This window comes from Geotrypetes seraphini, chromosome 1 (genome assembly GCF_902459505.1).
Source record: "Geotrypetes seraphini chromosome 1, aGeoSer1.1, whole genome shotgun sequence".
Lineage (NCBI taxonomy): Eukaryota > Metazoa > Chordata > Amphibia > Gymnophiona > Dermophiidae > Geotrypetes > Geotrypetes seraphini.
In genome coordinates, this window is record NC_047084.1 from 5,082,587 (window position 1) to 5,102,514 (window position 19,928).

The 19,928-nt window shown below is 42.9% G+C and overlaps 1 protein-coding gene across 2 annotated transcripts in view; it reads left to right on the forward strand.

Annotated features, from left to right (window-relative positions):
* The window catches only part of MCTP1 (multiple C2 and transmembrane domain containing 1), an 817,302-nt gene that overhangs the window by 399,233 nt on the left and 398,141 nt on the right, over positions 1-19,928 (forward strand). The gene's annotated exons all lie outside the window — the stretch shown is intronic.

The window sequence follows — 19,928 nt, forward strand, 5'->3', positions numbered from 1 at the left end:
GCATATTCATTGTGGATATCCTGAAAACCTGGTGCGTCTGGGTTGAGGAGTACCACTGTAAGTTATGCATGCTGCATGGCACACTCAGCTGTGCCTATTTACATCTGCCAGAGTCTTGGTGTAAGTAGATGCACTGATGCAGGTTTATGATAGTATTCTGTAATGAAACTTGGTGTTCAGGTGCTGTTCTAGAAGAGGCATTCCCCATGCTGCGTCAGAGGGCCTTCATCTAGGCGCCTCTTCATAGAATTGGCCCCTAAGTGCTTTCTCAGTTATAAGACACAGGGATGCACAATTCTACACAACAGAAACTGCCTTCAATTAAAGAACTCTATTAAAACTAAAAGTGAATATGAAAAGGTGAAGTGACTTGTTGAAGGTCTCTTAGAAGCCCTTTTGAACTGCCTTAAACATAAATCCTCCCCCCGCCCCCCGGTTTCTGTATGGGTCACCCAAAATTAGGCACAGACCCCAAATCTGTGCAAGAACTAATCCATCAGGTGCTAGCAATCAATTATTGGAATTAACAAACACTTAATTGGCAGTACTTTTTGCAATAGGGGGCATGATATGGTTGGAGAGTGGGCATGGAAGGCATTTTGGACCGAATTCTGTAACCGGAACTGTTGTCAGTGGCCATCTTAAAAGCAACCGCTGATCATGTGCAGACTGTAGAGCAAGTCTGGTCTTTTTTCAAGGACACGGTAAGCGAGATGCAAAATCGGTATATTCCCAGATTCAGAAAAGGGTGCAAAAAGAGTCGAACAAAAGACCCAGCGTGGATAACTAAAGAAGTGAAGAAAGCAATAGGGGATAAGAAGAATTCATTCAAGAAATGGAAAAAGGGCAAAACCGAAGAGAACTGGAAAGAACACAGGAAGTATCAAAAAGAATGTCACCTCATGGCTAGAAAAGCAAAAAGAGAATATGAAGAGAGGCTAACCAGGGAAGCAGGAAATTTCAAACCGTTCTTCAGATATGTTAAAGGGAAGCAGCCAGCTAGGGAGGAGGTGGGACTGCTGGATGACGGAAATAGGAAGGGAGTGGTGAAGGAGGAGAAAGAAGTGGCGGAAAGACTAAACATGTTATTTTCATCAGTATTTACAAAAGAAGACACATCCAACATACCGGAACCTGAACAAATCTTCAAAGGTGACCAAGCAGAAAAGTTAACATCCATGGAAGTAAGCCTTGAGGACGTACACAGGCAGATAGAAAAATTAAAAACTGACAAATCGCCGGGCCTGGACAGAATCCACCCTAGAGTATTGAAAGAACTAAAGGAGGAAATAGCGGAACAACTATAGCAGGTTTGTAATCTATCCCTGAAAACAGGTGTGATCCCGGAGGATTGGAAGATAGCCAATGTTACGCCCATCTTTAAAAAGGGATCGGTCATGTGACGCTAAGAGTGGGTGAGGACGTGTTTCTGGCTGGCTCTGGGACCTTGCTCTCCTGTTCTATTAATTAATTCTCCTGACCAGCTTCGCAGCAGTGTTTTTCCCTACTCTGGGTGGCGAAATATATGGAACGTTATATTACCCGTTCTCAGGAAGCAGAGGCAATGAAATCGGTGCGGAAAGATCGGGACTGCGCTACTCCAGCTGCTCCCAAAATGGCAGACGCTACGGCCACTGCGGTCTCACAGTTTACAGAGGCGGCGCTTAACGACATTAAGGCGGCGGACGCGCAAGTTTTGGCTCCTCAATTAGAACCACTTACAACCCAGATGACCCGGCTTGAACAACTTTTGTCCGACAATTCATCTCGGACAGCCGAACTGGAACAGAGGGTCTCCGCGGTGGAGGACACAGTGAACTCCCATTAAATGGACATCTCGGCCTTGCAGGAACAGCTCTGTACTCAAGCTGATAAAATTGAGGACCTAGAAAACAGGTCTCGTCGCAGTAATTTGCGTTTTCTTGGCATTCCAGAGCTCATTTTGGATGCTCGCTTGTTGCTTGAGCTGTAAAGTTGGTTGGAGCTGGAGTTCCCGAGTGCCTCCCCGTTGGGGCCCATATGTCTGGAACGTGCTCATCGTATTGGGGCGCGAACAGACCGGGATTCGCGGCCCAGAGTGGTCATTGTGAAATGTTTGAACTATAGACACAAAATGGAAATCCTTAAACAATATCGGGCCAAACGAGAGGCTTTGAATTTCCAGGGAGCACCAATTAGGATCAGCCAAGACTATTCTACTGCGTTGACTGAACGGAGGAAAGGTTTTTATCCTTGTTTTTGTATCCGGCACTACTTAAAATTCATCATAACGGAGCTTAGCATTCCTTTGTGACAGCTCAAGAAGCCGCAGACTTTATTAACCTAACCTTTGGATTATCTGCTGAGGCCACCTGACTTTATTTCATCTTGGGGTGTTTATTTGGTTTGTTTGCATTGTTTCTTGCATGTTAGTACTGGCTGGGTGGCTTGGTGGTACTTGCTGGTTGGGAGCATTATAACTGTTCTCTGTTGTTGTACTATGGAGGGTGGAGTCCTGTTAGGCGTCTCTTGCGGGCCTATTGTGGGGAATGTTCGTGGGGAAGTTGGGGTGGGGTTGGTTAGGGGTTTTTCTTTGGGCAGGGAACAGTACCTACTGGTCGATGTTGTGTGTTGGGTTGTATGGGGATTTTTGTGAAAAGGGGTGAATTTGGGGGTGCTTAGTTTGCCCCTTATTCTTGGAGTGTATGTGTATCTGTGTGTATGCGCTGGGACGAGGCTGGGCGCCCAGGCACATTGCTTGGATGTGTGATGGTTATGTTTGCTGATCATGGGTGATAGACCGTTGCGTTTGATATCTTGGAATGTTTCCGGTATAACTTCGCCGGTGAAGCGTACCAAGATTTTGCAACAATTGAAACACCATAAAGCAGATTTTGCATGTTTGCAAGAGACCCGGTTGACAGTGGAGGAACATAAAAAACTTCAACGAGGTTGGGTAGGTCAGGTGTTCAGTGCATCCTCTCCAGGAAAGAGGGCTGGGGTTTGTCTTTTGGTCCGTAGGGGCTTAAATTGTGAGATATCTGTGTTGCAGTCTGATCCTCTAGGCAGATATCTGCTGTTACAAGTTTTGCTACAGGGTACTGTATTTTGACTGCTTATAGCGTATGGTCCTAATGACTATTCCCATGCTTATTTTCAGACTTTGGTAAACTTGGGATTGGGGGATTCCTCTGTGCCTCTTATGGTGGCAGGTGAACTTAATCAGATGCTTGATGTTACTTTAGATAGAACTTATGTGGCCCCTACACTGGTTAACAATGTGCCTAAGGGCATACCCTTTCTCTGTAAATCCTTAGGGTTACTGGACCCCTGGCGACTGCTTCATCCTTTTGAGCGCGATTATACACACCAGTCTCGTGCCCATGGGTCTTTTCCTCGCATTGACTATTTGTTAGTGTCTGAAACTCTTTTTTCCCAGGTGGTGGACGCGAAATTTGGCCCTCTTGAGGTATCGGACCATTGTCCCATCTGGATTGATGTAGTCTTGGGGGTTCACCCCGTGGGACCCGTAAGGTGGAGGTTTCCATCCTATTTGTGAGAGGACCCTGAATTTTTGAAATATTTACAACAACGGTGGGATGACTATGTTTCGAATAATGAACAACACAGGGAGGAGCCCTTATTATTTTGGGAAACTGCTAAAGTTGTGCTTAGGGGAGACATTATTGCGTTTATCTCAGCACGTCGCAAACGAATAGCGAACGGTGTTGTTAGGCTCGAAAAACGCTATTTAACTTTGAAAGCTAAATATCTTAGACAGCCCTCGCCGCTATTGCAGGAGGAGCTTCACTCGGTCCAGGTCGTGTTTAATGCGTACCAAGAGATCCCTTTTTTACCGAAAATATAAGTTTTATCGTTATGGGAATAGAACTGGGAAAATGCTGGCCGCTTTAACCAAAAATTGGCAAGATGACAGGTATATAGCTAAGATTCGGAGGGGAGTAGCCTCTTATTCGACTAAGCCTCCTGACATTGCGGATGCTTTTTATCAGCATTTTTCACGGTTTTATGCTAACCCGGGTCCTTACTAAGGTCCAGATATTCTGGACTATTTAGAAGATGCAGGTATGCCTCAGTTTACGGCGCAGCAATGTGAAGTTTTAAATAAGCCCATTCAGGGTCTGGAGATTCAGAAAGCAATACAGCAATTACGTACTTGTACTGCTCCGGGCTCTGATGGGTTTTCTCCTGAATTTTATAAAATGTTATCAAGTTTCAAGTTTATTAAAATTTTTGATTAATCGCTTAATCTTACTTCAAAGCGATGAACATACTTAAAAAACAATTAAACTTACATATATTAAAAAGTAATACATTATTTAAACATAAACATTAAAATAAACTAGACTATATACAAACTTAACAAAACAAAAACAAAGAGGTAAAGGGGATATGAACTACAAATTATTATAGAAAAGGAGGTCAGGTAAAAACACAGGGTTGGGAATTAAAATGAATGGTCAAATACAACATTATTAATAAATTCAGGATTAAGAATTATTGTTCGAAAGCATCTTTGAAAAGGAATGTTTTTAGATTGGCCTTGAATTTATCAATATGTTCTTCTCTTAAATAAATTGGAAGAGAATTCCAGATTTGTGGGGCAGTAACAGAAAAGATAAATTGTCTTCTAGTGTTGATGATCTTAAGGGATGGAATTGTCAATAAATGTTGTTCGTTTGACCGCAATATTCTGTTTGAGGAGTAAGGGATCAGTGATTTAAAAATAAATGCGGGTGTTTTAAAAAGCATTGATTTAAAAGTGAGTAGGCATATTTTATAAGTTATTCTATGAGATACCGGAAGCCAGTGAGCGTTCTTGAGAAGTGGTGTTACATGATCAAATTTTTTTGTCTTTGTTGTAAGTTTAATGGAAGTATTTTATATGATTTGGAGCCGTCTAATTTCACTTTGTGCAATTCCTTTAAAAAGGGCGTTGCAGTAATCGATTTTAGAGATTACTAAGGAATGGATAAGGATATTAAGCGATTTAGAACAAAGATATTGTGAAAGGGAACGGATTTGACGGAGTCTATAGAAAGATGATTTGACGATACTACCAATATGTTCATGAAAAGTTAATTTACTGTCGAATATAACTCCTAGGATTTTAATGGTATAAACCAATTGCAAGGGAATACTTTTTATAGTAATAGGGGCAATAAGTTTTGGAGTTTCTTTCCATGGGAAAAGCATCGTTTTTGTTTTTTCAATATTAAGGGCCAACCTATTTGTATCTAACCATTGATAAATTATCTCCGCAACTATCTGAATCACTTTTTCGCTATTATGTCAGGGTTTTGGAAGAAGGCACTTTTCCTCCTTATGCGAATGAGGCCACTATTACGATGATTCCTAAAACTAATAACCCGAGGGATGAGATAGAATCTTACCGCCCCATTTATTTAATAAATGTGGACCTAAAAATCTTAGCCCATTTGCTAGCCAATCATTTGACCCCTTTGTTGCCAAGCCTCATTTCTGAAGAACAGGTGGGGTTTGTACAGGGTACAAGCATACCCCCTTACACTTATGGGTAAAATCGCGCTTTATAATATGCTGATGATTCCCCAATGGGTTTATGTACTGCAAATGTTGCCCTTGCTGTTGCACCGTGGTCATCTGTTCTTATTGCAGAGGTCTTTACTTACTTATTTGTGTGTGGGGGGGGGGGGGGGGTAAACGATCTCGTATTCCCTTGGCCACATTGTTTATGCCTAGAGACCAGAGGGGTATGGGGTTGTTTACATGTGAGCCGATTCAATTTGGCTTGCCAATTTAGACATCTGAATGACTGGTTTTGTATGACTACTTATTTCTCTGCGACGACTGTGGAATGTATGGCGTTCTTTCCCTATCATTTTAGCTATTTACTTCATGTTAAACGATTGCCGGAGCATTCTCCTTCTTTTGGAGATATATTTTTGTTTCCAGCCAGAAAAACTTGGAAATGTCTTTGTAAATTGTTACAGCTTAGCCCGTGTGTGACTCCATGCCTGCCTATACGGGGTAACGGTGATTTTCTCCCTGGGATGGGCCGGGGGTCCTTTTTGCAATGGACTTCTAAAGGACTACTGTATTTGTCCCAGGGGTTACAGGCTGATGGCAAGCTTCAAGAGTTTCAACAACTGCGGGAGTCCTTTCATTTTGGAATCCATGACTGGTATTCTTATAGATAATTACAACATTATATCCTTGTACTGCCTTGTTGGACAGGATACAGGAGAAACTATCGGACTCTCTTTGTTTGACTGCCCAGGATATTACTCTGCTCCGGTTTCATCATCAGTTTCTGCAAGAATTGGCAGGAGACTTGGACTATTCAGCGGTGGCAGCTCGGTGGACCGAAGATTTGCAGGTCCCAATATCAGCGGAGGTTATAAAACGTAATTTGAAACTGGGCCCTAGAGTACTGCACTCTGCAGTAGAATAGGAAAAGTACTACAAGTTTGTGTTGCGGGCCTTCTTTGCGCCGGTCCGAGCGTATCGGACTCTGCTCTTCAAACTGTTGCCCTCGTTGTGGGATGTCCTGAGCTACTTTGGGCCATATGTTTTGGTCCTGTCCTGGCATAAAGGCTTATTGGCGAAGACTGGGCAGTCAGATTGCCTTGATGTGGAACTGTTCCTGGAGGCCCGTTGATACCTTTCTCTTTACTTTGAAATTATCCTTGTTCTCGGTGAAAAGGGGAAGCACGACATTTGTACAAAAATCGATACTTATGGGCATTAAGTCTATATTACAATGCTGGCTATTGCCCCAGACTCCTACCCTGATGCATTGGTGGTCGCTGATGATACAGACAGGGTTTGAACGTCAAGCTCTTCCCAATTTAAACTCTAAACGAGGCATTTTGTTTCTTCAGTGTTGGTTACCGTTTGCAGTGACAATGAGTCCTTGTGCCAGAAGTAGATTGCTGAATTGATGCACATCACTCCTTGTTTGGACTGGGTTGGGTGACTGTTCCCTGGATGGGAGGGTGTGGGAAGGGAGGGGAGATTTTTGTGGATGTTCTTGTATAATGTTTTGGTGCTGTGTTGCATTGGTATTCTTCTTGAAATAATAAAAAAATGATTTGACATAAAAAGGGATCGAGAGGTGACCCGGGGAACTACAGACCGGTAAGTCTGACCTCGGTTCTGGGGAAAATTGCAGAAGCGCTGATAAAAGAGAGGCATAAACTTATGAAAACAAGCCAACTTGGCTTCTGCAAGGGAAGATCGTGCCTGACAAATTTGTTGCACGTCTTGGAAGGAATTAACAAATGGATGGACAAAGGGGACCCCATAGACATTGTATACTTAGACTTCCAAAAAGCCTTTGACAAGATACCCCATGAACGCCTACTTCGGAAACTAAAGAACCATGGGGTGGAAGGAGACTTACACAGATGGATCAGGAAATGGTTGGCGGGCAGGAAGCAGAGGGTAGGAGTGAAGGGCCACTACACGGACTGGAGGACGGTCACGACTGGTGTTCCGCAGGGGTCGGTGCTTGGACCACTGCTATTCAATGTATTTATAAATGATCTAGAAATGGGGACGAAAAGCAAAGTAATAAAATTTGCAGATGACACCAAGCTATTTAATGGGGCTAGGGCTAAAGAGGACTGCGAAGATTTACAAAGGGACCTGAACAAACTAGGGGAGTGGGCAACGAGATGGCAGATGAAGTTCAATGTAGAGAAATGTAGTCTTACACGTAGGAAACAGAAACCCGAGGTACAGCTACACGATGGAAGGGCTGTTATTGAGTGAGAGTTCCCAAGAAAGGGACTTGGGGGTAATAGTGGACATGACAATGAAGCCATCAGCACAATTCGCAGCGGCTGCTAAGAAAGCGAATAGAATGCTAGGAATAATCAAGAAAGGTATTACAAGCAGAACGAAAGAAGTTATCTTGCCGTTGTATCGGGCGATGGTGCACCCGCATCTGGAGTACTGCGTCCAATATTGGTCGCTGTACCTAAAGAAGGATATGGCGATACTCGAGAGAGTTCAGAAGAGAGCGACACGTTTGATAAAAGGTATGGAAAACCTTTCATATGCTGAAAGATTAAAGAGACTGGGGCTTTTTTTGCTGGAGAAGCGGAGACTTAGAGGGGATATGATAGAGACTTACAAGATCACGAAGGGCATAGAGAAAGTGGAGAGGGACAGATTCTTCAAACTTTCGACAACTACAAGAAAGAGAGGGCATTCGGAAAAATTAAAAGGGGACAGATTCAGAACCAATGCTAGGAAGTTCTTCTTCACCCAACGGGTGGTGGACACCTGGAACGCGCTTCCAGAGGGAGTGATAGGACAGGGTACAGTATTGGAGTTCAAGAAAGGATTGGACAATTTTCTGAAGGAAAAGGGGATAGAAGGGTATAGATAGAGGGCTACTATACAGGTCCTGGACCTGATGGGCCACCGCTTGAGCGGACTGCTGGGCATGATGGACCTCAGGTCTGACCCAGCAGAGGAACAGCATATGTTATTATATTCTTATGTTCTTATGTGTTAATAACATGAAAGCGATAGGTACAGAATCACGCCTCCGGCAAAGGCAGGTGCCAGAAATTTAGGCCAGGGTTTTCCAGGCCTACATTTCCAGTACCTACCTTTGATGTGAATTGTGCCCCCATAGGCCCTTTAGGCTGCCTAACGATACTTCCAGCATTAGCCACGCCTACAGTGGCATTAGGTGGCCTAAAGCACCTATGGAGGTGTAATTCCGGTACCTTGAAAATCAGTTAAAAACTTGGGTGAGTAAAAAAATCCCCACCGGTTAGAGAATCCGGGCCTTTGTAGTTAACATGCTGCTAATAGCACATAATTATCAGCACTTTTGAGTTAGCACAGGACCACTTACTGCCTCCTAAAAAGGAGGCAACAACTTTCAGATTCTATATACGACATCCAAAGTTCCATTCCCAAATTTGTGTGTGCATCCAAGATTTGCATGCAAATTAATTAACAAACCTTAGCTATCGATAATTGGGTGCTATTCTCTGGTATCTTTCTCTTCTAGCGCATAACTCAAAAGGGGGCATATCGAAGGGATTTTAGCACACCTAACTTGGGCACTAGTATTTACACCAGGTTTCAGCAGTTGTGAGTCTGACTCCTAAAGTTATGCTTGTGAATTGGTACTAAACACGAGTCTGTAAAATAGAGTGCACACCCATTATAGAATCGTGCATAGTGCAGATTTTTTTCTAGAGCTAAACTTTGAGCGCCATCTACTGAATCCAACCTTAAGAGCTTTCACGCTAACTCCAAGCAAAGTATGATGTGCTATGTGCCATTTTTACCCAGGACTCTTATAGACAAATGCTAAGAATGCGTCCAGAGTCGCCTTATTAAATTTGCAGTTACTGCATAATAAAATCCCATATTAAGCCATGGTAACTGCAGATTTTACTTCAGTATAGTAAAAGAGCTCTATAGTGAGGCAGAATTAACCCAGATCTCCAGGTTTGCTGTACTCACAATGGCAGCCACGTTTATGTGAACTATTTAGCAGGTTATAAAGCCTGTCAGTTTGTGATTTTTCTTTGTGTATATTAGAAATTTTTCTCCAGCTACCATGCACTTTTATTTATTAATTGGGGTCATGCATTGATACACCACCTTTCTGTGGTAAAACCAAAGTGGTTCAAATATTATATAATGTACTTCTTCCTTTCTTTTCTTACAATAGTTGGGCCTGGAAACAGCATATTTCACACAGGCTCTATGAAAGATCTTATTCTCTAATGGATACAGATGCTTCAGAATCAAAGCTGAGCTCAAAGAAATGGATTTGTAGGGAGAAAGGGCAGCCTATCAACCTCTGACTCTAAAGCTGCCAACACTAGCATCTTGTGGAGCTTGCCAGATAGCTCAGCGATGCTCCTGTCAAACAGTGCCCTGCCGTTTAAAATCTGGGTTGCTTGATCACTCGCGCAGATGGGAAAATGTAGGCATATGCTAGAAGAGGGTGCACTGTAAATGGCACCGTACTTTCAAGTCATGTCTAACAATTTCTCTCTTGATTTTTTTTTTTTTCTTCTTTTCTTTTTAATGACCATGATTCTTTAAAAGACTCATGTATCAGGTTCCAAGGAACTTTGATCTCTCTGTAAACGGCTAATGAAGTAAACAAAAGAAGTTTTCTGGCTTTGTCATTGAACTGAGTGTAGGCAGAGAGAGAGAGAGAGCGAGAGAAAGTAGTGGCAGAGGAAATTCATGGTGTTGTTTAAAATGAAGTGGACTCAGATAGCGCTGCTGTAGATCAGACAATCCCCGACAGATCCTATTCTCACTCAAGCAGGAAGACGACGGGTTTTGTACTTGTAAATGCCTCCTGTCAGGTTTTTATCACGATGCCCTGAATTATGATGTCCTTTTGATGTCCTAGTTAAATACGTTGTCCTTTTCTCATTGCCTTGGTTTTTATTCCTTGGTCCCCTCTCTTTACATGTTAACTGCTCATAGTGCTATTATCATTTGGCTATCATCCTAGGGCACTAATTACCCTGAGCTCTGCTAATCAGTTGTAGAGATGAGATGTGCAGCATGGAGTCATCAAGGGTATTGCATCAGGGTAGGAATAACTGCTAGAGAGGCATATATGGAGTAAATTCATAGGTCGGAACAGGGTAGAAACCAGCCTATCGCCATAATCAGGAGAACAGAAGCAACAGAAGAGGTCAAGCTGAATCATTTCCAACATGTTTAATCTAGCCCAGGAGTAGGCAATTCCGGTCCTTGAGAGCCGGAGCCAGGTCAGGTTTTCAGGATAGCCACAATAAATATGCATGAGATAGATTTGCATCTCAAGGAGGCAGTGCATGCAAATCCATCTCATACATATTCATTGTGGATATCTTGGAAACCTGACCTGGCTCCGGCTCTCGAGGTAAAAAGTTGCCCCTTGAATAACGGAAATGCCAGAAGTCTAAGAAACAATACTGGAGAATTAGAAAATGAACTATAGGCACAATTGATATCCTGGGGTACAAATTATTGGAGATACACAGGCCAAAAATTTTTTGTTTTGTTTCATTTTTGCATGTTTTTATGTGATTTTTTTTTTTCATTTATTTCAGGATTTTTTTGTGTGTACAATGTTGTCAGCAGTGTTCACTATCATACAATAGAACACCTTGTCACTCCACAGTGCACCCCATTTCTCAAATAGAGTGCCATATTAATAGTGCACCCTGTTGCATAATAGAATGCACTATTATGCAATAGCAATTCAAGCTTGTACAAAAATATACTTTGGCACGAAATTAATAATAAGAAAGAAAACTGATAATATCCAAATCATACTGCAGAAGCACCAAAATATAGTAGCTTAAGAAGAATTTTAAAAATTAAATCCAAAAGTAAAATGCAGGAATATATACCAGGAATATTTAAGAATCAATGGTTACCAGAATATATGGATTGAGAGCCTAAAAGTGGGACATTCAGGGTTCTCTTGCTGTTAAAAAAAAATCCTGATAGCTCAACTGGTTCAGAAAAGATATTTAACAATACAGTTTGCTTAAATTTCCATGTGCGCATGTATCGTAAAATATTTTTTCCATACAGAAAAAAGAAACAAAAATGGTATGGGGTTCACACCAAAAGATATATGAAAAGAGATTTCATGAATATGTATATCCTAGACTAGAGTAATGTTTCCTAAGTTGGTCTTGGAGTGTCCCATTACCAATTAGGTTTTCAGGATATCCACAATGAATATGGATGAAATAGATTTGCATATTATGGAGGCAGTAATGCAAATCAGTTTAATGCATATTTATTGCACATATTCTGAAAAACTGACTGGCAAGGGAGTACTTCAGGCCTGAGTTGAGAAACACTACTCTAGAGGAAAGGAGGCATAGAAGAAATATGATACAAACTTTAAATACCGGTATTTGAAAAGTATTAATATATAAATGAATCTTTTCCAGAGATAGGAATGTTTCCTAAGTTGGTCTTGGAGTGTCCCATTACCAATTAGGTTTTCAGGATATCCACAATGAATATGGATGAAAGAGATAAGCATATTATGGAGGCAGTAATGCAAATCAGTTTAATGCATATTTATTGCATATATTCTGAAAAACTGACTGGCAAGGGAGTACTTCAGGCCTGACTTGAGAAACACTACTCTAGAGGAAAGGAGGCATAGAAGAAATATGATACAAACTTTAAATACCGGTATTTGAAAAGTATTAATATATAAATGAATCTTTTCCAGAGATAGGAAAGTGGTTACAGAGTAGACAACTAAGGAGTAATGTCAGGAAGTATTTTTTTCACAGAGAGGGTGGTAGATGCCAGGAATTCCCTCCTAAGGGAGGTGGTAGAGATAAAAATGGTGACGGAATTCATAAATGTGTGAGATAAACACAAAGGATTCTTGAATGGAAAGAGGATGGAATTAGTCAAAAACTTAACACTGCTTAAATAGCAACTCCAGTATTTGGAAAGTGAGGCCAGAGCTGGGCAGATTTTTACGGCTTCAGTCCCAAATATAACAAAACAAGTCAAAAATAGATCTGGGTAAGTTGGAGTGGTTTTCAATGGTAACTCCAGCAGTTAGGAAGGAAGGCCAGTGCTGGGCAGAACAAGTACCGTATATACTCAAATATAGGATGAGATTTTTGGGCCCAAAAATGGGGGGTCTCACCTTACATTTGGGCAAGCGCCACCTGCCCCTTCCCGGACTTGTTGCAAGCCTCCGCCTGCCTGCCATATGACCTGGTGGGCTAGGACAGGAAGGATCCCTCCTGCCTCACCCCACGTACCTTTTTGAATCCCTGGTGGTTCAGTGGTGTACCAGGCAGGAGTGAGCTTTCCATGCTCCTGTGAGCTTTCTACGCTCCTGCCCCACGCTGAGCCCCTCTGAATGACTTCTGCGAGTTCTTGCGGTCCAGCAGTGTAATGGACAGTAGTGAGCTTTTTCAAAACACTTTTTTTTATGGTTTACTATGCTGTTTCTCTGAAGGTCTTCTAAATCTCAAGGGAGCGGGTTGGGGCATGTTTTTGTGTGGGATTAGGATAGACTTATGATTTGGACATTTTTCTGCAATAATGGAACATTGTAGAAAATATCCAGAGCAAAACTTGGACATTTGAGGCTAGGCCTGTTCCAAACTGACCAGATGACCACTGGAGGCCCTTTGTGCTTTTTTTTTGCTATACTGTACAGTGCTCCCTCGGTCATTCGCGGTCCCATTCATTTGCAGTATTTTCTGACCGCGAATGACCGGGCAGGAGAGGGCAGCCGGAGAGGCAGGAGAGAGCAGCTGGAACGCTGGCGAGTGAAGGAAATCACTCACGGTATGCTCCGACTGCCTCTTCCTGCACTAAAGTCGGGCCTCACCAATCAGGAGCTGCATGTCAAAACCATCCAAGTCACAAGTATCTAGCAGAATCCCAAATGATAGCAAGAATCCATGCTACTTATCCCAGAACAAACAGTGACTTACCCCATGTCTATCTCAATAATAGGCTATGGACTTTTCCTTCAGGAACTTGTCCAAAACTATTTAAAACCAAGATATGCTAACCACTATAACCACATCCTCTGGCAACGAGTTCCAGAGCTTAACTATTCAGGGATTCAAGAAAGGGTTAGATAAGTTCCTGCTGGACCAGAACATAAGGTAAGGCTAGACTCAAGTAGGGCACTGGTCTGACCCAGCAGCGGCAAATCTTATGTTCTTATTGATAGAAAGTGAAAAAAAAGTCTTTCTATTCATTTTAAAAGTATTACCATGTAACGTCATTTCGTGTCCCCCTAGTCTTTGTAATTTTTAAAAGAGTAAAAAATCGATTCACTTTTACCTGTTCTACATCACTCAGGATTTTGTGGACCTCTATCATATTCCCCCTCAACCATCTCTTTTCCAAACTGAAGAGCCCTAACCTCTTTAGCGTTTCCTCATATGAGAGGAGTTTTGTCTTCTTTATCATTTTGGATGCCCTTTTAAGAACTTTTTCTAATTCTACAATGGGGCTCATTTTTAAAAAATGCAGATGTACAAAAAAACGGCATAAACTAGCAAGTGGACGTTTTAATCACCAAAACATCCAAGTGCCGATTTTTGAAATTAATTTTTTAGATGTCTTCCAGGGCATTCACCCTCCAGGACATCAAAATGTTAAGGGAGCATGGAAAAGGTGTGTTTTGGGTGAATTTAGCACTTGGATGTTTTGCAGAGATAAACCTTTTTCAAGATCCAGGATATCATTTAGATGTCCGGAGTTAGACCTGTTTTAAAAGCAAATAAGGGCCAAAAAGGTGCCCAAATTGACAAGATGACCACTGGAGAGATAAAAGTATGCCCCCCACTACCTCAGTGGTCACTGAGCTCTCCCCCCCCCCAAAGATGTAAATGAAATATTATATACCTGGTATGGGAAAGCCTTAAGACACAGGCGTCTTAAGAAGCCTGGTGGATGGGCTAGTGAGCCATAGAGAGGAGAACCCAGACCCACAAGCCTCTCTAACCACTACATTTATGGTGAAAAGTGTGAGTCCACCCAAAACCTACTGTACTGCCATATAGGTGACACCTGCAGCCATAAGGGCTATTGGGTTGGTAGACAAGTAGGTATAGTAGGTTTGGGGAAGTTTTGGAGGGCTTACCTTACTAAAAGGGGGTTATGGTGAAATTTGTACCTGGCACCCTTCATGTGAATTTCACAGCAATGCCCCCTAAGGTGCATCACTGCCTTGTTGGGATGTCTGCATGACTAATCCATTAAGATTCTGGTCCCTCCCACGTCCAAATGGGTTTGATTTGGACATTTTGAACATAGACGTTTTTGTATTAAAAAATGGCCGAAAAGGTTAGATGTCCTAAGGGCCAAGATGTCCAAATAGGTCATTTGAAAAAAAATTGGATGTCTAGCGGTTTTGAAAATGGATGTTTCCCCGCCCTGACCTTTGGACGTCTTGTTGAAAAAGTCCAAAGTTGGACTTAGACACACTATCAAAAATGCTCCTCCACATCTTTTTTGAGATACAGAGACTAGACTTGCTTGCAATGCTCAAGCTGAGATCACACCATGGAGTGATACAGAGGCATTATAATATTCTTTTTCTTATTTTCCATCCCTTTCCTAATATTTCCTAGCATCTTGTTTGCTCTTTTGGCCACTGCTGCATCTGGATAACTAGCCCTCACTGGGCCCAGTCAGCAGCTTAGGTAATGCCACTGAAAATTTATTCATAGACTGCTGATATGCAGCACAGTACTCAAATACCTATCCTGGCAAGTTAGGACAGTAAAATACCACTAGTAACATGGCCGGATATATTGAGGTGTTAGTGCTATATATCAGGGGCACCCAAATCATTTCCAACAGCATCTAGCACCCCAGTATCTGGATATAACTCAGCTCTGACTATCTGATGGCTAAAAGACACCATAAAGGTGAGCAATCATCTACAAACAAGGGTCTTCAGGAAATTTCTTCCCGTATCTCCCACCCCTCAGGATTCACAGAAGGAGATATGAGAGGTCTTCCCCTCCGAGATCTGTACTCTCTGGTTCTACAAACTTTTGAAAGCAGGTTTTAGGAAGAAGATACAAATCAGAATTGAGGAGTTCAGGTCAGAACATTTCTTGAATTTAGTCTTTTGAGTGTATGCAATATATGCATCTAGATGCCAATTTTTCACAAATAGAGCTTAAATAACTATCATAGTCTGCTAGTGGACCTACTGTACACAAAAGATAAGTACTATGTAAATTGTCTAGGTAAATATGCAGACACAAAGAGCCATAGAAGTACAAAGGTAGATTAAGTCAAAATGGCCCATCTAGTCTGCCCATCCAAAGCATCCACTATCTCCTCCTCTTCCTAAGAGATCCCATGTGCCTGTCCCACAATTTCGTGAATTCAGACAGTCTTTGTCTTCATCATCTCTACAAGGAGACTATTCCTCGCATCTACCATCTATTTCTATGATGAGCCTATCACCTCTTAACTTCATCTTATGCCCTCTCATTCTGAGCTTCCTTTCAAAAGAAAAAGATTTGCCTCGTGCGCATTTATGCCCCTCTCCGCCTTTCCTCCAAAATATACATATTGAGATCTTTAAGTCTGTTTCCATACATCTTATGATGAAGACCACCGACCATTTTATTAGCCTTCCTCTGGACTGACTCCATCCCGTTATATCGTTTTGAAGGTGCAGTCTCTGGAATTGTACACAATATTCTAAATGAGGTCTCACCAGAATCTTATACAGGGGGGATCAATACCTTCTTTTTCCTACTGTCCATACCTCTCCCTGTGCAACCTAGCATCCTTCTAGTTTTCACCATAATATTTTCAACCTGTTTGGCCACTCCTCTTTCACCTCTTAAACCATAAGTTCCCTCATGTTTTTGCAGCCCAAATGCATGGCGTTGCATTTCTTAGCATTAAATCTTAGCTGCCATATTTCAGACCATTCTTTAAGCTTCTCTAGGTCCTTCCTCATGTTATTCACAACATTAGGGTTGTCTACTCCTATTCAGATTTTGGAATCATCTGCAAAGAGGCAAATCTTATCTGACAGACCTTCAGTGATATCGCTTACAAAAATGTTAAAAAGAACAGGCCAAAGAACTGAACCTTGAAGCACATCACATTCCTTTCCCCAGAGTGATCTCCGTTGACCACTACCCTCTGTCACCTTCCACTCAACCTGTTCCTGACCCAGTCTGTCACTGTGGGGCCCATCCCATGGGCACTCAGTTTATTTATTAGTTGCCTGTGTGGAACACTCTCAAATGCTTTGCTAAAATCTAAATACACCACACTTAGTGTACTCCCTCTATCCAATTCTCTAGTCACCCAGTCAAAGAAATTGATCAGATTTGTCTGAGAAGACCTACCTCTATTGAATCCATGTTGCCTCAGGTCCTGTAATCCACAGTAGAGAGCTGCACGGGAATGGGGACGACGGGAATCCCGTGGGACCCACGGGGATCCCGCGGGTTCCCCCTTTGGGTCACGGGGATCCCGTGGGGACGCCCCCTAGGGTTGCGGGGATCCCGTGGGAATGCCCCTCGGGCTCTTGGGGATCCCGCGGGGTTCAGTGTCGTTCCTACCTGCCCTGCGGCGAGGCCTCATCTTCCATTTTCTTCCTGCCCTGCTGCAGCACACATAGCCAATCGGAAGCTTTCCCCAATGCCAGCGCTGACGTCGGAGGGAGGGCTTAAGCAAAGCCCTCCCTTCCTCCGACGTCAGCGCTGACATCGTGAAGACTTCCAGTCGGCTGTGTGCGGCAGGGCAGATAGGGAGAAGGCAGTGGCGTACCAAAGCGGGGGGGGAAGGGGGGGCGGTCCGCCCCGGGTGCAGCCATGGGGGCGGGAGTGTGCACAGCCTGTCAGGTCCCCCAATTGACCGACAACAGGCCTGGACGACAAACCTCCCTGCCCTGTAGCCGCGAATCTAAATTATCTTCTTACAGCAGCTTTAATAGCGGCTACAGGGCAGGGAGGTTTGTCCGACCGGGCCTGTTCTGTTGTCAGTCGGGTGGGGAAGCGCCACAAAGGTAAGGGGCAGGGAGGGAGAAAGGGAGGAAAGGTGGAGTGGAGAAGAAAAGACGCTTAAGGGAAATGGGTAAAACTGAGGGGGGAGAAGGACGCTGAAAGCACTGGGGAAGACAAAGGGGTGGAGAAGGACGCTGAAAGGACATGGGGAGGACTGGAGGGGGGAGAAGGATGCTAAAAGGACATGGGGAGGGAGGGAGGGGGGGGAAGGACACTGAAAGGACATGGGGAAGACAGAGGGGGGAGAAGGATGCTGACAGGACATGGGGAAGATGGGGGAGAAGGACGCTGAAAGGAAATGGGGAAGAGAGAGTGGGGAGAAGACGCTGGCAGGGAAGAAGACAGAGATGCCAGACTATGGGGGGAGCGGAGGGAAGAAGATGGGTGCCAGACCAATTTGGAAGGGGGGCAAAAGGGAGAGGCACAGTAACAGAGCAAATGGAAGAGGCAGAGAGAAGAGAGACAGTGGATGGAAGGAATTGAATGAGAACATGAGGAAAGCAGAAACCAGGCAACAAAGGTAGGAAAAAAATTCTTTTTTTTTTTTGCTTCAGGATAAAGTAGTATATTAGTTGTGTTAATAAAAATTTATAAACATTAGAGGCTCTGGTAGAAACCCGTTTACAAAGTATGTATTCTTCACAATTAATATTTCCAAATTAATAAAGTCTTTTTGCTTATTTTTAAATGGGTTTCTACCAGAGCCTTTAATTCAGTAGCATAATTAACTGAAATAACTATTTCTGAAGTTTATAGGAACGGGCGGGGACGTAGGGGATTCCTCGTGGGGATGGGCAGGGATGGAGGGGATTCCTCGCGGGGACGGGCGGGGACGGAGGGATTCCTCGCGGGGACGGATGGGGACGGGTGGGAGTCCTCACGGGGATGGGTGGGACTTTGGCGGGGACGGGTGGGATTTCTGTCTCCGCGCAACTCTCTAATCCACAGAAATACAGAGATATCACCATTCTCTGCCTTAAAAGTCAGACTTACCAGCCTGTAATTCCCTACTTCTTCTTTACTTCCACTTTTGTGGAGAGGGACCATATCCGCCCTTCTCCAATCCTCCAGTATCACTCCTAATTCTAGAGCTGCCAGAATTTCCCTAAGTTCCTTCAGTACCCTTAGATGTACACTATCCGACTCCATTGCTTTGTCCACCTTCAGTTTAGATAGCTCCTCATGAACACAATCCTCTGAAAATTGATCGGTGTCTACCATTCCTACTTGCGTTTATCTTCTGTGATCCTATTCCTACTTGCGTTTGTCTTCTGTGATCCTGCTCCTGATGCTTCAGCTGTGATCACAGAACAGAAATATTTGTTATGCAATTCAGCCTCATCTTTATCAGATTATACATATTTTTCCCCTTCACCTTTGAGTTTCACAATGCCACTTATGCTCTTCTTCCTATTACTACGAGGGAGTGCTGAAAAGTTCTCAGCCTAACCAAGAGGGGAATGACATGCATCCATGAAATTTACAAGTTATTCCACATATATACCCCTAAGTTCAACACACTTGGCACAATGTGTCTGAAGTTTCTATAACCCTTCCCAAAAATGTCTTGTCACTGAAATATTGCTCCGCTGCTGTAATCACCTCCAAATCATTCAAATTGTTGCCCTTTCAAACTCTTCCTCTTTCTGCAATCTTTTGTAGTTTATGAAAGTTAACCTCTTTTTCCTTACCTTTTTAGCTTCTACTTTTGAGAACCAAAGCGGCCTTCTTTTCCTCTTACTTTCCTTACAAAATGGTTTATTACCCTTACAATAGCTCCTTTCAAGTTTTCCCATTGCTTTCCTACTTCCTCCAGATGTTCCCATCTAGACAACAATTCCTTGACGTAATCCCCCTTCTGAACAAAGTTTAGTTTTTTTAAATCTAGATCCTTTACTTCTGAATGAGCCCTGTCTACACCTGTCTTAATATTAAACCACACCATGCCGTGATCATTGGATGCCAGATGATCACCCACTGTAACATCAGAAACACTTTCCATGTTTGTAAGTACTACCGTAAGTCCAGTATGGCCCCATCCTGAGTGGTTTCTATTACCAACTGCTGGAACAGTTCTTGTAGAGAATCCTGAATCTCCCTACTTCTAGAAGGCCCCACAATAGGGATACCCTAATCAACATCTGGCATGTTAAAATCACCTATTAGTAATAATTCCCCTTTTGCAGCTATATTCTGAAGGTCTACTGTTAAATCTCTGTCTACTTCTGTCTGTGAAGAAGGCCTGTGTATTACACCAATGAGAATACATTTTCCATTCCCACTTTCCAGATTGACCCATAGTGTCTCTTCCTTACCCTGCAGATTCTGCAATTGTGTAGCTTTGTATGATGTTTAATCCACATAGAAAAACCTACCCAGTGTCTCTTCTCTGTGTATGTGTTAACT